The sequence below is a fragment of the Phoenix dactylifera genome, unplaced genomic scaffold, assembly GCF_009389715.1.
Source record: "Phoenix dactylifera cultivar Barhee BC4 unplaced genomic scaffold, palm_55x_up_171113_PBpolish2nd_filt_p 000125F, whole genome shotgun sequence".
In the NCBI taxonomy this organism is placed as follows: domain Eukaryota; kingdom Viridiplantae; phylum Streptophyta; class Magnoliopsida; order Arecales; family Arecaceae; genus Phoenix; species Phoenix dactylifera.
The window spans coordinates 328629-347176 of NW_024067690.1; positions in this window are offsets into that span (position 1 = coordinate 328629).

Sequence of the window (18548 nt, forward strand, 5' to 3'; positions counted from 1 at the left end):
ATTCTTCTTTATATAGTTGTAATTAAAGATTTCTCTTAACCTAGAAATTCTCTGTAATTATCGCAATCAAATTTATAAAAAGCTTCTACAACTTAAGCAGGATAATGTGGTTGTTCCTAAATACACGAAGCAATTCAATGAATTAACTACAAGGTGTGGGATGCCGATAACGATGAACACTGCATGGCAAGATACCATCATGGCCTAAGAACTGACATAAAGGCTAAGCTATCAACTGGAGACTCCTGATGAGGTTTTCCTTCAATATCTACAATTAGAGAAAGCCATCATCCTGCGAGCTAGATGCCGTCATCCTGAAAGAAGACTAGCATTGAGCTGATATATTCTACTCCAATTCCTACCGCCATATGGTCTTCAATTCTTACAATCATAGGATTTGTGGTACCCCACATCAATTTGTCATGAACCGAATTCTTCAAGCTAGGGTAATTGACGCATCAAAGGATTTCCATATATGCTAGTTGATAGGAGGAAAAATGGATCATCCAGCCCATAATTAAAAGGCCGCCCAGTTTCGGCCCAGTAAACGTCAACGACAATCAGCCGAATCTTCACTTCGGCCCAGGGTCAGCTCGTCTTCGGAACTTCGCCGAAAGCTCCATCAACTTCAGATATTCGCCGACTCCTCCGACTAAGATCAGGGGTGCCTCCAGACATTCGCCAACCCGCCCAGACCAAACTCTGGGCCCCTACCCCAGCAGCATGCTCCGACCCTCGAGCTCGGGGCGCTCCACCGAGCACACCTCGGAATCCGAGAAGTCGGGCTACTCCCCGCATCCGCTAAGCCGACCTCGTCAGATGCATGACGCACTACTTAACGGGTTCAGCCTTGCCAACAACCGCACCCATGTGTGGGCCTACGCCCACCTACGTGGCCGTTGTGAGATACGGACTGAAGTCGGCAGTCCCAGCCGACTTCAGTCCGACTCCTCTTTTGGGAAGAGCCGGAACAGAGGATCGCGATGGCGATCCTCTCCGGCTCCTCCGGGAATGAATAGGGCAAGGGCGCCGCGGGTATCCCACGGCAACCCCCCTCCGGTCACACTGCGGCCGACCACGGCCGCAGATCGCGCTCGACCGCCGCGATTTTTGCGGTGGAAAGCTGTCAAAGTGGGGCAATAAAATCCCCGTTCCTCCACCACTGGAGATCACCCGAGCCCTCCTCCCTCTCCTCCGTCTCCTCGTCCTCCTCTGCTCTTTCTCCTCTCCCTCTCGTTCCTCTTGCCTCCCAAGTGGCTGGCGTGCCACCGGTCCACCACCATCACCACCCGGGTCCACTATTCTCGATCTATTTTGGCCGTCGGAACGCCGCCGCCGCCGCCGCTTGACACCGGACCGAGCCTCCCTCGGCCGAGATCCGCCACCTCTACCACCGCCAGTAAGCCCTCTGTTGCTCTTGATCTAGCCGGAACACACTTGACTTCCCCCTGTTTCGACCCCAAACCGAGATCCCTCTCAGTCTTCTTCCTCCCCGTTAGCCGCCGCAGCGGCCGGCTGGCCGTCGACCGAGGGGTGGCCTCCGGCCACCCAGCCAGCCCCTTCCCCTCTCCCCTCTCCCTCCTCTCGGCATACAACTCCCCTGCCCATGGGGGAGTTTGGGGAAGAAGGAGGCCCATCACGGGCCAAACTGGGCCCGTTGGGCCTTATCCATTGCAGGCCCAACTTGGGCCCAATCCAGTCCGGATGGGCCCAGTTGGGTTGTACCTCTGTGGGCCCGACTTGGGCCCAGTTCACGGCGGGCCCGACTTGGGCCCAGTTATTAAAAAAAAAAAAAGAGAGAAGAGGGGGAAGAAAATCCGAAACCCAACTTGGGCCCTATTCAGATCCGAGCCCGGAACCTGAACCCGGATCCGAAACCCGGAACCCGAAATCCGAACCCATTTGGCCAATAAATGAAATTTTGCAGATAAGCCCTTGACATTATGTTATTTCACAAAAGGGTCTTCTGTAATTTGTATTTGATCCCTATAGGAAAGATTTATTACATAAAGGTCCCCAACTATATTTTATTTAGCCCACTCGAACTTTATAAAATAGTACCCTGTAAATTAAGTATTAGTCCCTGCAATAAATTTTATTGCATAAATGAACCAATTAGAAGCCAACCTTAGGGGCCCTATTTGGCTGAGTCTATACGGGCCCATTGGGTCGTGTCCGATATGGGCCTATCGGGCCATGTCCATTATGGGCCAACTCTGGGCCCTATTGGGCCGTGTCCAATAGTATTATTTTTGGATTTTGCTTAATTCTGATATTAACGAAGAATTAATTAAATTTAAATAGGTGAACCTGATCCGCCTATCTGAAGTAGGAATTAAGCGAGAAGAGGTAAGTAACTTAATGCTTCAAAGTGCATTTTTCTAAATTATTTGGTAAAATAATTATTACTGGATTAAATTTTGAAATATATTTTGTATTTAGTAAAATGGGTCTGGCATGTTAGATTTTATTTGAAAATCATGTTATATGCTCTGAAATCCGTGAAATATGACTGTACAGTTTATGAAATCTATTTTTATATATATGCATTCTCAGCATGGCTATGATCTATTCTGTTCTGTTCTGGCCCCGCCAATGGGGATTATACGTTGGACCTGTCGACTTGTAATCTGTGAGGAACCGATTTCGACACCGCGCCATCGGTGATTAGAATAGTGGTTTCTGGACACCGTTGCCACCGGTGACTAACAATAGTGGTTTCTGGCACTCTATGCAACCCATGCCACTGGGTTACGTGGTCGTAGCCTATCATGTTGAGATTCTGGTATCAGAGTTTTCGGAAAAAAGATAATAAATTTTGAAAACAACAAAACAATGATATTTGTGATTTATTCCAGACATCATCCTGTATTTTGACCTGATATGCTCTGACCCCACTTTGGGGTATTTTGTTGCTTACTGGGCTAGTGTAGCTCATTATTTTATTTTCTCTGTTTTTCAGATCCAGAGGCTTGATCGCACGGGATTGGGGAGTGCGTTAGATTTTCTGACGAGTTCTTCGATTATTGGCATTTTTGTTAGATTAGTTTGGACATTTGAATTATGTTGGCATATGCTATTTTAAAATTTTGTAAGACCACTTTAGAACAATTTAAATAATTATGTCATCTTTAAATATCTGTATCTGCTTTGATATGATCTGCTGCCTTGCGCACCCGTGCGGCCCGCCGTGCGGGCGTGCGGCGTCTGCCGCGCCTCGGGCTCGGGGCGTGACAGCCGTACTTCACAACACTACCGTGTCACGTCTCAATAACCGGCCTCTAACAATCAGACGACACCTTTACTACTCCGGCCATACCCTGCCGTAACTGTCAACATCCTATCGTTCTCAAGAACAGGCAGTACTGTACGTCACCAGCCAGCCTAAGATGCGCGCCATCCGGCTCAGAGCCACGCTCCCTCATGATGAGGGCTGATAGTGCCTCTGCCACCTAGGCCACTCCACCGAGACTATAAATAGCTCGGTCAGATAACTTCTAAGGGACTTTTGGCTAGATCAAATTTGTCCCACTCTAACTTGATCGTCGAAGGGCCCTCACCAAAAACACCGGTGAGTCTTTGTGCAGGTCCGCAGCCATCGTGCAGGAGGTGGCTTCCGTCTTCTCCTTCCAACCATCGGCGGCTCCCTCGACTCCAACGGCATGGTCACCCTCAGGCCAAATTTGAACCACAACATTTCTAGTGCTAGAGGAAGGGACTGAGTCGTGACTATAAGAATAATGAGCCAAGGGGCCCCAAACGTGTCAAGCAACCGGGAATCAGCGCCCGACTTCTCTCTCCAAAGTCCACCTCCTGCATCGCACGTCCTGGCAGACCAAACTTCTCAAATCCAGCCATAACAGTTTTATTTGCTCGCCCAGCAAGTCCAAACCCTGGCTGTGGTTATTCAAACCCTTTATCCGGCTGGAGTTTCATCAACCACTGAACTCGACAGGAAGATCGAGGAAGCGGGGCGACAAATCCAAATGCTCTGGGATCAGGTCGCGGAACTCCATGAGGAGTGTTATAGATCGAGGAACTCCATGAGGAGTGTTATAGATCGAGGAGTAGGTCCCCTCGGAAGTTTGGGAGATATCTCTTCCACCAAAGTTTTAAGGAGTATACCCCTCTTACGTCCTCCCGGGCCGAAATTCTCACAAAAATTGAGGGCTCCGACTACCTCCAATCTCCTCCGAAGATGCGACCATCCAAGTCACGGAAGCATTTAGGCAAATACTGCCTCTTCCATAGGGATCACGGCGACGACACGAAGGATTGCTATCAGCTCCGTGACAAAATCAAAGTGATCGTCCGCCAAGGCCTTCTGAGCCGGTTCGTCGGCGGGTCAACCGGCAGAGCGAAGCTCGATGGGCAGACTTTGGAGCCATTTGAAGGACCCGACGACGGGCATCTCATTGCAGGTATTACCAATACCCCGTCTATGAGTCTCACACGTTGATGCCTCCCTAGTTCCAAGGGGCCGAGAAGAGGCCAAAATCACCGGCCCGAGTCTGGTGACCCCAGATGTAAATTACTCCCCCAAGGAAGGACCTTAGCCTCCTTCAGGTCAAGGCTTACTCCTCCAGACCATAATCTAATGAAGTTATCTTCCAGAATTTTTCCCAGGCGTCTCTGAAGTGTCCTAGGAAGCTCGACGCATGTTTGATGTCCTGGCAGCGCGAGTTATATGCCGACAACTTTATAAAGTCACCCCCAGAGCTGGCCTCGGGGCGCCCTGCAGGACTCAGCGAGAGCCCAAGAGTCTCATGACTGCAGGTTCCATCTACAAAGTCATCCTTGGAGCTCGGCTCAGGATGCCCTGCGGCGTCAACGGGAAGCTGAAAAAGAGCACCCCCATTCGCAGGATTCTACGAGCACATCCCTGATCTGAGTAGGGGCCATCTACAAAGTCATCCTTTGAGCTCGGATCGGAATGTCCTGCGGCATCAATGGGGAGCCGAGGAAGAGCACCCCCATCCGTAGGATTCTACGAGCATGTCCCTGATCTGAGTGGGGGGCATCTACAAAGTCATCCTTTGAGCTTGGCTCGTGTTGCCCAGATAGACAACCCAAGAGGGGGGGGGTGAATTAGGTTTTAAAATAATTATTACAATTAAAATGTTTGTGGATAACTAATTAATACTTTTTGCAAGTTGATTAATTAGATGCTATGTGCAGTGAATGAAATGAAGGTAAGAGACAATAAAGCAATCACAAACACAAGGAATTTATAGTGGTTCGGAGCTAACCCTTGCTCCTACGTCTACTCCCCAAGCCTCACTTGGGAATTCACTATAACCCCTCGGATTACAGCCGGTTGTTTTACAAGCTCACAACCTAACTTGTTGTTTTGCGAAATCACAACGAACTCGGTCGGTTTTTCCAGGCTCACCGACTAGAACCACCCGATTGTTTTTCCGGGCTCACAATCAAACCCTTACACGTTGGTTTCAACCTAGGCTCACCAACAAACCTTTACACCCTTGATTCAATCCCCTGATTGAATCAAGTAAGGAACAAACGGTTTGAACAAAGACAAACAGAAAAATAAAGCTTCTAAACAAGCAGATATACAGCGATATAAATAAGAGAGAAGTTAAGAGCCCTCAAACAAATTTATGAAGATGTAAGGGAGGGCTTCTGGAACTCGGGGTCTCCTCTTGAATGTCTTGAAGACTTGAAGACTGAAGGAGACTCCTTTAATGCTGGAAAGAGTTGGTTGAATGGAGTTAATGGCCCTCTTTCTTCTTTTCCTTTGAAATCCTTTGGTAGATGAAGATTTCTTGTTTTCTTTGAATGGAATGTCGCTTCACTACCTTGCTACAGTTCTCTGTGGCTATTTAAGCCATTCCCCACGGAAACTAACCGTTAGACACAATCTTCTAGCCGTTCTACACATTCTGCACATCCTGACAATGTTTCCGTTGGGATCGGAGTCGACTCGCGCGATCTGGAGTCGACTCGGCTGCAACAGGAGTCGACTCATGCTTTTCTGGAGTCGGCTCGGCAACTGTTCCGGATTTGAATTAAAGTGCTCTTCTCGACTAGGAGTCGACTCGACTTAACCCGGAGTCGACTCCCTAAAGTCTGGAGCTGACCTGGCACTTTTGGAGTCGACTCATTCCAAGGAATCCATAGATGTATTCTTCAACTTTGCTCACTCGAGTCGACTCGAAAATTCTGGGAGTCGACTCGGCGCTCAGAGTCCGAACTCCCGATCTTCTGTCTTTTGACTCGTGCCGTCCTGGAGTCGACTCGAACTGTTTCGGAGTCGACTCGGCTCTCAGTATCCAAAAAACAGTCTTCTGTCTTTTTGGGGTAGCGCTGCCTTGGAGTCGACTCGGACTTTGCGGGAGTCGACTCGGCTCTCAGTGTCCGAAAGTTGCTCTCTGACTTTTGCCTTGTATCACACTGGGAGTCGGCTCTCGCTTCCTTTGGAGTCGACCTGCCAACCATCGGAGTCGACTCGAGTTCCTCAGGAGTCGACTCGGCTCTCAGGGTCCAAAATAACTTCTCTGTCTTTCTGTCTATAACTCCCTGGGGTCGACTCGTACTACCCTGGAGTCGACTCGGCAGTATCGGAGTCGACTCGCGTTCTTCATGAGTCGACTCGTTGATAGGTTTTGAGTTGGATCTTTCTGTTCGTCTGTCTGTTCTCAGTCGGAGTCGACTCGTAATGTGCAGGAGTCGACTCGAGCCTGTGCCAGTGCTTCTGATACGCTTGGAGTCGACTCGTAATCTCCCGGAGTCGACTTGAGTCTCAGACTTTGGTTCAAATTGACTTCTTAACTTATCCAAAATGTCTTGAACTAAATCTAGAGACACTTAACCATAAATTTACAAGAATTTCACTGAAACACTAGATTGAATTCATTAGTAAACATAAGATATACTCAAATGCTTTGAGCTCATCAAAATCAAATAGGGTTATAATCAATCAGTCCACAATCTCCCCCTTTTTGATGATGACAAAACATTGAGTATATGTAAAGTGAATTGCTCAACAAACAAGGAGATCTATAGTAAAATTTTAAAATGAATTCAAGTGTCTAGTTATTTTAATTTATCCAAAACTGAAAGGTGTGAAACAGTAAATTTCGAAGTTAAAGCTCCTCCTTTCATTTGGAATTATATAAGCCTTCATGTCATGCAATCAATTGTTTGGCTTATATATATTTAATGAGTTTGCTTTCCTGAAATTTCAGATTCTCTCCCTCAACACATGCATTCAACTTTGTTTTGATTCTCTGAAATTTCTTTTAGTGTATTGAAGCTTTTGAACTTAAATTTTCGATTTTTAGAAGAAAAATCTGCCAATTTGTTCTTGAATATGATTCAACTAATCTCCGAATATTCCTTGAATAGATTCTGGAGATTACTCCGTTAGGAGCCCCAACAGAGAGATAATGAGCCTCGAGGTATCGAATCCACTAAGAACAAATTATTGTGTGTTTTAAAAGTTTGCTTTTTATTGTTTTTTTCATTGATTTCCTTTACATGTCTATTTTCTCCCCCTTTTTGTCATCATAGCAAAAAGGAAGAAAGCACATCACACAAGCAATTAGAGATTAAATTTGTACAATATTGAAGAAAATTGTCTACTCATTGTATTGATGTAGATGTAGGTACAAAGAGTAAAGCAATAAATACATGTCAAAATGAAAAAGCGGGCTAGGGTTTCTTCGAGGAGGATGTGGCTCCCTTGCTCAGTCTTGATTGTTCCATGAGTAGACTGACCCCATTTGTGATGTTCCCTAGCTGCGTGATAATCGCCGAGGTGGCTCTACTGTGGATCGAGGAGAGCTCAGTCAGACTCTCCTGAAGTGTGTCCAACTTGGCGATCAACACATTCGCCAGACGCTCGGCCCCCTGACTCTGGCTGCCCATGTCGTGTCGGATGTCATCTCGCATCTTTCGTGTGTTGCTTGTGACATCACTCATGTTTGAGAATTGGGCTTGTATAAGGCTTCTGACATTGTAGATCTCCTCCCTCAGATGAGCCGTCATCTCGGTCACGGCTGATAATGAGGGAACCAATGCAGAAGAGGGGGCAGTGGCTGGACCTCGGAGCTCCCTCAGTAGGTCGTCCCGAAGATCCCATACGATCTCCTGCCGCAACTCCCGGAGCTGCTCAGGAGAGATCCGGACTTCTATCGGCTGAGTGGGTGGTGCTGAAGAGGAGGGTCCGGCTGAGGTGGATGGTGCTGAGGTAGAGGGATAGGTGGGAAAGTCAGAATCATGATCAGGACTGGGGGAGTGTCGAGTAGTAGGTGCAGTAGGTGTGGAAGAGGATGGTTTCCGAACCCAGACTCCCTCAACCTTATCAAATCCCATCCTGTGAAGGGTTCCCTCACCCATGCGATCTGTCCATCGCAGTGCGCGAGAGGGTTCCCCCTCAGAAATGGGGACCTCGGACTCCCTAAGAATCAGGGTATACAACATCCCATATGGAAGGGTGAGCCTAGGTTTGTCTAGTGGCTCACATAGGTATTTGTAGATCAGCTTAGGGAAGTTAATTGGGGTATCTTGGAGAATGTAATACATGAGGGCTAGGTCCCTCTCGGATACAAAGTCAAAGTGGCCGGTCTTAGGAAACAGGGTCCTAGAAATAATACTCAAGAGGAGCCGCATTTCAACTGATAGTGAACTAGCGGACACCTCATCTAGTGGGGACTGGGGTGGACTCCCTAATATGGCCGTAAGGGCCTCAGTCCTATCGGCCGGGTGAGTAGGAAATACCCCTACTTGGGGAAGATGTAGGATTTGTGCTATAAAATCCTCTGAAATGAATAAAGGGACACCCGCTACGGTTCCCTGTATTCCACCATTACCCATAGACACTGTCCCATAAAACTCCCTAACTAGCCCTGGGTAAGTGGGGAGATCTAGGGAGCAAAAGAACTCTAGTCCTTGGGCCTTCAACCTATGCCCTATAGTGAAGCCTTCCCGGGAGAGATAGTCGAAGTTGACATATCTCCCGGTGGAGACCGCCTTCCCGGCGCACGGGCGCGAGGGAACCGGCCTCGGCGGGGAAGGAACCGGAGGTTGTGGCCTCACGGGTTCATTCCGAGCCTTGGACCGTCGCTCGGCGCCGCTCGCGGATTGAGGCCTCTTCCGGCTCGGAACAACTACCTTACGAGGCATAGTAGACCTAGAAAAGGGAAAGGACACGAGGAGTCGGAAGAAACTCGACGAAAAATTCCTAATGGAGGTCGGAGACGAGGTAGGAGACGGCTCTAGGGTTTGTGAACAGTGGAGGCGGTGAATAGAAGTATTGAATAAACGCTTCGATTAGGGTTAAAACATCGGATTCCCGACCGCGAGTCGACTCCAGTAAGTCGCGAGTCGACTCGACCTCGAGTCGACTCCAAAATATGCGCGAGTCGACTCCCCCTATGCTGCCATCGACCTCGAGTCGACTCCCATCTGTGTGCGAGTCGACTCCCTCCTCATGAGCCGACTCTGAAACGTATCCGAGTCGACTCGAACTCTGGCACACACCTAAAAATCATGCTATTTTCGTGCCAAACAAGGGATAATCACTAAGTTTATGATCTGATTTGATAATCATCGATGAGAGACTCTATATTTAACACAACCTAATCATCAAAATCAATGAACTAGAAGAGAACATCACTAGGATGGATCAATCACTCCTAATCCTCTCCTAAGCACACTAAATCTCTCTTCACTCAAGGGTTTTGTGAAGATATCAGCTAATTGATCATCAGTGCAAACAAATTGAAGTGTCACATCACCATTCAGTACATGATCTCTTATAAAGTGATGTCTATCTCAATATGTTTAGTTCTTGAATGCTGAATTGGATTTTTAATTAGATTAATGGCACTTGTATTATCACAAATAATGGAAATTTTGTCTTGTTTAATGCCATAGTCTTCAAGTTGTTGTTTAATCCACATGATTTGAGCACAACAACTCCCGGCAGCAACATATTCAGCTTCAGTAGTAGATAATGCAACCGAGTTTTGTTTCTTGCTAAACCATGAGATTAAATTTTCTCCTAAGAATTGACATGACCCGCTGGTGCTTTTTCTATCAAGTTTACAACTAGCAAAGTCTGAATCTGTGTATCCTATTAAGTTCAGGCTAGATTCTTTAGAATACCATAAACCTATATTTTTTGTTCCTATTAGGTATTTAAATATTCTCTTGACTGCAATTAGATGAGATTCCTTTGGATTAGACTGATATCTAGCACACATGCATATACTAAACATGATATCAGGTCTACTTGCAGTGAGATACAATAAAGATCCTATCATACCTCTATACATCTTTTGATCTACAGATTTACCTGATTCATCTTGGTCGAGTTTGCATGATGAGCTCATGGGTGTGCTGATTGACTTGTTTCCCTCCATATCAAACTTCTTAAGCATCTCCTTGATGTATTTAGCTTGATTGATGAAGATCCCTTCTTCAGATTGTTTGATTTGAAGCCCGAGGAAATAGTTCAGCTCTCCCATCATGCTCATTTCAAACTTACTCTGCATCTAGTCAGCAAATTCTTCGCAGAGGCGATTGTTAGTAGCACCGAAAATAATATCATCAACATAAATCTGCACTACTAACATTTCTTTGTTTTTCTTCTTTAAAAACAGTGTTGTATCTACATTTCTCCTAGAGAACTCATGATCTAGTAGAAATTTGCTAAGTCTTTCATACCATGCTCTAGATGCTTGTTTCAAACCATAAAGTGCTTTGTTCAATTTGTACACATGATTAGGGTATTGATGATTTTCAAAACCAGGAGGTTGTTCTACATACACCTCCTCATTAATATACCCATTCAAAAATGCACTTTTTACATCTGTTTGAAATAATTTGAAATCCTTAGAGCATGCGAATGCTAGTAATAATCTAATTGCCTCAAGTCTAGCTACAGGAGCAAAGGTTTCATCAAAATCTATACCTTTTTCTTGATTATAGCCCTTTGCTACTAGTCTAGCCTTATTCCTAATTACAATTCCATTTTCATCAAGTTTATTTTTATATATCCATTTGGTACCTATAATTGAATATTCAGAGGGTCGTTCAACTAGGTTCCATACCTTGTTTCTAGTAAATTGGTTTAGTTCTTCTTGCATTGCATTTATCCAATTTACATCTTTTTCAGCTTCTTCTATGTGTTTGGGTTCAAAATGTGAGACAAAAGCTAGATGATTATTTAAGTTCCTAAGAGATGCTCTAGTCCTAACAGGTTGAGATGGATCATCTAAAATTAATTCCTTAGGATGCCCATGAGCATACCTCCAAGCCTTAGTCAGCCCATGATCCACAATAGCCTCTTGGCTTGATGATGCATTTCCAATTAATTTTTGTTCATCTTCTTGTAATGTCATCTCATCAATCTTTTCTTCAAGAATTTCAGCATCATCATCAAGATCAACTCTCTTGCTAGAAGAGATATCACTAGAATCATCAAAAACAACATGTATAGATTCTTCAATAACAAGGGTTCTTTAATTAAAAACTCTATAGGCTTTACTAGTTGTAGAATACCCCAAAAATATACCCTCATCAGATTTAGAGTCAAATTTACCTAGATTATTTTTTCCATTATTATGAACAAAACACCTACATCCAAAGACATGAAAATAGTTTACTTTTGATTTTCTATTTTTCCAAAGTTCATAAGGTGTTTTCTTTATAATGGGTCTCAATAAAACTCTATTTAATATATGACATGAGGTATTAATGGCTTCTCCCCAAAAGTACTTAGGGAGGTTACTTTCACATAGCATAGTTCTAGCCATTTCCTCTAGGGTTCTATTTTTTCTTTCTACAACTCCATTTTGTTGTGGTGTTCTAGGTGCAGAAAAATTATGAGTTATTCCCTTTTTATGGCAAAATTCATCAAATAGATGATTTTCAAATTTTGTTCCATGATCACTTCTAATGGCTATGACTGAAGTATCTCTAGCATTTGTTACTTCCTTATGAAACTTCTTAAATATTGAAAATGCTTGATCTTTATGCGCTAAGAACATGACCCAAGTATATCTAGAAAAGTCATCTACAATAACTAGACCATATTTATTTCCTCCTAGACTTGTGGTTCTAGTTGGTCCGAATAGATCCATGTGGGGTTGTCATTTTGATCTTTTACTCTTTGAGTAATAGAGTTCCGGCTCTGATACCACTTGTTGCCCAGATAGACAACCCAAGAGGGGGGGGGGGTGAATTGGGTTTTAAAATAATTATTACAATTAAAATGTTTGTGGATAACTAATTAATACTTTTTGCAAGTTGATTAATTAGATGCTATGTGCAGTGAATGAAATGAAGGTAAGAGACAACAAAGCAATCACAAACACAAGAAATTTATAGTGGTTCGGAGCTAACCCTTGCTCCTACGTCCACTCCCCAAGCCTCACTTGGGAATTCACTATAACCCCTCGGATTACAGCCGGTTGTTTTACAAGCTCACAACCTAACTTGTTGTTTTGCGAGATCACAACGAACTCGGTCGGTTTTTCCAGGCTCACCGACTAGAACCACCCGATTATTTTTCCAGGCTCACAATCAAACCCTTACACGTTGGTTTCAACCTAGGCTCACCAACAAACCTTTACACCCTTGATTCAATCCCCTGATTGAATCAAGTAAGGAACAAACGGTTTGAACAAAGACAAACAGAAAAATAAAGCTTCTAAACAAGCAGATATACAGCGATATAAATAAGAGAGAAGTTAAGAGCCCTCAAACAAATTTATGAAGATGTAAGGGAGGGCTTCTGGAACTCGGGGTCTCCTCTTGAATGTCTTGAAGACTTGAAGACTGAAGGAGACTCCTTTAATGCTGGGAAGAGTTGGTTGAATGGAGTTAATGGCCCTCTTCCTTCTTTTCCTTTGAAATCCTTTGGTAGATGAAGATTTCTTGTTTTCTTTGAATGGAATGTCGCTTCACTACCTTGCTACAGTTCTTTGTGGCTATTTAAGCCATTCCCCATGGAAACTAGCCGTTAGACACAATCTTCTAGCCGTTCTGCACATTCTGCACATCCGGACAATGTTTCCGTTGGAATCGGAGTCGACTCGCGCGATCTGGAGTCGACTCGGCTGCAGCAGGAGTCGACTCATGCTTTTCTGGAGTCGGCTCGGCAACTGTTTCGGATTTGAATTAAAGTGCTCTTCTCGACTGGCAGTCGACTCGACTTAACCCGGAGTCGACTCCCCAAAGTCTGGAGCTGACCTGGCACTTTTGGAGTCGACTCATTCCAAGGAATCCATAGATGTATTCTTCAACTTTGCTCACTCGAGTCGACTCGAAAATTCTGGGAGTCGACTCGGCGCTCAGAGTCCGAACTCCCGATCTTCTGTCTTTTGACTCGTGTCGTCCTGGAGTCGACTCGAACTGTTTCGGAGTCGACTCGGCTCTCAGTATCCGAAAAATAGTCTTCTGTCTTTTTGGGGTAGCGCTTCCTTGGAGTCGACTCGAACTTTGCGGGAGTCGACTCGGCTCTCAGTGTCCGAAAGTTGCTCTCTGACTTTTGCCTTTTATCACACTGGGAGTCGGCTCTCGCTTCCTTTGGAGTCGACCTGCCAACCATCAGAGTCGACTCGAGTTTCTTAGGAGTCGACTCGGCTCTCAGGGTCCAAAATAACTTCTCTGTCTTTCTGTCTGTAACTCCCTGGGGTCGACTCGTACTACCCTGGAGTCAACTCGGCAGTATCGGAGTCGACTCGTGTTCTTCAGGAGTCGACTCGTTGACAGGTTTTGAGTTGGATCTTTCTGTTCATCTGTCTGTTCTCAGTCGGAGTCGACTCGTAATGTGCAGGAGTCGACTCGAGCCTGTGCCAGTGCTTCTGATACGCTTGGAGTCGACTCGTAATCTCCCGGAGTTGACTCGAGTCTCAGACTTTGGTTCAAATTGACTTCTTAACTTATCCAAAATGTCTTGAACCAAATCTAGAGACACTTAACCATAAATTTACAAAAATTTCACTGAAACACTAGATTGAATTCATTAGTAAACATAAGATATACTCAAATGCTTTGAGCTCATCAAAATCAAATAGGGTTATAATCAATCACTCCACAGCTCGGGATGCCCTACAGCGTCAATGGGGAGCCGAGGAAGAGCACCCCCGTCCGCAGGATTTTGCAAGCACGCCCCTGATCTGAGTTGGGGCCATCTACAAAGTCATCCTTTGAGCTCGGCTCGGGATGCCTTGCGGCATCAACGGGGAGCCGAGGAAGAGCATCCCCGTCCGCAGGATTCTACGAGCACGTTCCTGATCTGAGTGGGGGGCATCTACAAAGTCATCCTTTGAGCTCGGCTCGTGATGCCCTGCGGCGTCAACGGAGAGCCAAGAAAGAGCACCCCCATCCGCAGGATTCTACAAGCACGCCCCTGATCTGAGTAGGGGGCATCTATAAAGTCATTCTTTGAGCCCAGCTCGGGATGCCTTGTGGTGTCAACAGGGAGCCGAGGAAGGGCACCTCCGTCCGCAAGATTCTGCAAATGCGCCTCCTATCTTAGTAGGAGGGCAATGGCAGGGTCTGTTTAAGCCTCGCCGTCCTCGGGTAGACGTTTATCCCCGAGCTTATTATTTCCGAATTGGCTTTGGCCCTCGGGTGAATTTCTAAATCTCGAGTCGGCCTCGACCCTTGAGTGGATTTCTGTTCTCGGGTAGATATTTATCCCCGAGTTTATTATTTCTGAGTTCGTTTCGGCCCTCGGTTGGATTTCTAAATCTCAAGTCAGCCTCGGCCTTCGAGTTTTTTTCTGCTCTCGGGTAGATGTTTATCCCCGAGCTTATTATTCTCGAGTTTGCTTCGACCCTCGGGTGGATTTTTAAATCTTGAGTCGGCCTTGATCCTCGAGTGGATTTCTACTCTCGGGTAGATGTTTATACCCGAGCTTATTATTTCCGAGTTGGCTTCGGCCCTTGGATGGATTTCTAAATCTCGAGTTAGGCTCGACCCTTGAGTAAATTTCTGCTCTCGGATAGATGTTTATCCCCGAGATTATTATTTTCGAGTTGGCTTTGGCCCTCGGGTAGATTTCTAAATCTCGAGTCGGCCTCGCCCCTCGAGTGGATTTTTGCTCTCGGGTAGATGTTTATCCCTGAGCTTATTATTCCTGAGTTGGCTTTGGCCCTTGGGTGGATTTCTAAATCTCGAGTCGGCCTCGGCCCTCGAGTGGATTTCTACTCTCGGATAGATGTTTATCCTCGAGCTTATTATTTTCGAGTTGGCTTCGGCCCTCAGGTGGATTTATATATCTCGAGTCGGCCTCGGCCCTCGAGTGGATTCCTGCTTTCGGGTAGATGTTTATCCCCGAGCTTGTTATTTCCAAGTTGGCTTCGGCCCTCGGATGGATTTCTAAATCGCGAGTCAGCCTTGACCTTCGAGTGGATTTCTGCTGTCGGGTAGATGTTTATCCCCGAGCTTATTATTTCTGAGTTGGCTTCGATCCTCGGGTGGATTGCTAAATGTGGAGTGATTGATTAAAACCCCATTTGATTTTGATGAGCTCAAAGCATTTGAGTATATCTTGTGATTACTAATGAATTCAATTGAGTGTTTCAGTGAAAATCCTGTCCAAGTGTCTCTAGATTTGGTTCATAGTATTTTGGATAAGTTAAGAAGTCTGCTGAACCAAAGTCTAAGACTCGAGTCGACTCCCGAGTATCACGAGTCGACTCCAAGCGTATCAAGTTCACTGGCACGAGCTCGAGTCGACTCCAGACTAGTACGAGTCGACTCCGACTGAAAACAGAAAGAAGAACAGAAAGCCTCATCTCAGAACCTGTCAACGAGTCGACTCCTGAAGTGCGCGAGTCGACTCCAATGTTCAACGAGTCGACTCCAGGGTAGTAAGAGTCGACTCCAAGAGGTACACAAAGAAAAGTCAGAGAGCAGTTTTCGAGTCTGAGATTCGAGTCGACTCCAGTGGAACGCGAGTCGACTCCGATAGTTGGCAAGTCGACTCCAGAGAAAGCAAGAGTCGACTCTCAGCGGTACACAAAGAAAAGGTCAGAGAGCATTTTATAGACTCTGAGATTCGAGTCGACTCCCGCAATACGCGAGTCGACTCCGAGACTGTGCGACCATCGACAGACAGAAAACCATGTTACTGCCTCTGAGACTCGAGTCGACTCCCAGACAGCTCGAGTCGACTCCAAGACAAGCTTCACGTCAAAAGGCAGAAGACCAACTTTCGGAAACTGAGAGCCGAGTCGACTCCAAGGAAGTTCGAGTCGACTCCAAGACTGGATGAGCCAAAAGACAGAGAATCGGGAGTTCGGGCTCTGAGATTCGAGTCGACTCCAAGGACAGTCGAGTCGACTCGAGTGGACAAAATTCAAAATTGGATCCACGGACTTCAGTGGATGAGCCGACTCCAAAATTGCCAGGTCAGCTCCAGAAGTTGGCGAGTCGACTCCGGGTCAAGACGAGTCGACTCCCAGTCGTGACGGCAACTTTAATTCAAATTTGGAACAGTTGCCGAGTCGACTCCGGAAAAGCTTGAGTCGACTCCCGCTACAGCCGAGTCGACTCCTGATCGCGCGAGTCGACTCCAACCCACCAACGGTCATATTGTCAGGCTGCGCAGAGTGTGCAGAACGGACAGAAAAAGCAGTGTAACGGCTAGTTTCCGTGGGGGTTGGCTTAAATAGCCATAGAAGACTGTAGCAAGGTAGAGAACAACCATTCCACTCCAAGCATTCAAGCTTTCAACTCTGCAACTTGTTCTTCAACAAAAAGAGGGAAGATCTGCAATAACTGCATCCAACTACATCTTCTCAACATTAAAAGCTTCCTCCTCCCGCATTCAAGTCGACCACTCTTTCAAGAGGAGACCAGAAGTTCAAAAAGCCATTCCTCATCTCTGATCTAAAAGCGTTTGAGGCTTCTTAACTTCATTTATTGTTCATATTATTTTTTATCTGCTTTTTGAGAAGCTGTTTTTCTATTTTCTTTTACACACTGTATTTACTTGGTTCAATCGGGGGATTGAATCAAGGGGATTAAGGTTGGTTGGTGAGCCAAGTTAAAACCAACGTGTGAAAGGATTTGATTGTGAGCCCGGAAAAACAATCGGGGTTGGTTCTAGTCGGTGAGCCTGGGAAAACCGACCGAGTTCGTTGTGAGCTCGTAAAACAACAAGTTTGGTTGTGAGCTTGCAAAACAACCGCCTGTAATCCAAGGGGGTTATAGTGAATTCCCAAGAGAGACTTGGGGAGTGGACGTAGGAGCAAGGGGTAGCTCCGAACCACTATAAAACTCTGTGTTTGCATTGGATTGTCTCTTCTCTTCTTCCTCTCACATCACTCACAGCACTTAGCACTAATTAAATAACTTGCAATAGTTTTTAATTAATCATCCATAACGTTTTAATTATCCAAATTAATTTAAAACCCAATTCACCCCCCCCCCCCTCTTGGGTTGTCTATCTGGGCAACAAGTGGTATCAGAGCCAAAAACTCTTCCACTCAAGAGTTAAAAGATCAAAATGACAACCCCATTTGGATCTTCTCACATTGAGGGTCAGTCCACCCAAAGACCCCCTTTCTTCAATGGATCCGACTACTCATACTGGAAGGCTAGGATGAGAATATTCATCCAAGCCCAAGACTATGAGATGTGGACCATTGTAGTGAATGGCCCATACATCCCATCCACATATGTAGAGGGTGTTAAGGTACCCAAATTAGAAAAGGATTGGGATGAACATGACATGAGGAAGGCACAATTAAACTCTAAAGCTATGAATGTGTTTTATTGTGCCTTAGACCATAATGAATTCAATAGGGTTTCAACTTGTATTTCTGCAAAAGAAATTTGGGACAGACTTGAAGTGACCCATGAGGGCACGAATCAAGTCAAGGAATCCAAAATAAACATCTTGGTTCATAAATATGAACTATTTAAAATGGATTCAAATGAAACAATCACATGCATGTTCACTAGGTTTACTGATATTGTCAATGGCCTAAAAAGCCTTGGCAAGAACTATACTAACAGTGAGCTTGTCAGGAAAATCCTTCGGTGTCTACCAAGGTCGTGGGAAGCTAAAGTGACGGCAATCCAAGAAGCCAAGGACTTGAACAAGCTACCACTTGAGGAGCTTCTTGGATCCCTTATGACGCACGAGCTCACCATGAAACAACACAACGAGGAAGAGTCCTCCCATAAGAAAAAGGTAATAGCTTTAAAATCTACTTCATCTAACAAAGACTTATCTTGCAGTAGCAGTAGTGAAGAAGAAGAAGATGAGGAAGATGGTGGTGAAGCACTTCTTGTGCGCAAGTTCAAGAAATTCATCAACCACAAGAAGTCCTATCATCAAAGGAGAGGCCCCTCAAATTTCTACCGCAAGGACAAAGGTAAGGAAAGAGAAAATGAGGGGATTGGGTGCTATGAGTGCAAAAAGCCGGGACACATCAGAGCTGAGTGTCCCTTACTAAAGAAGGGCAGCAAGTACAAGAAGAAGAAGAAAGCCCTTGTCACCACCCTATCGGACTCCGACGCATCATCTTCATCATCAGATGAAGAACAAGAAGAGAAGGCCA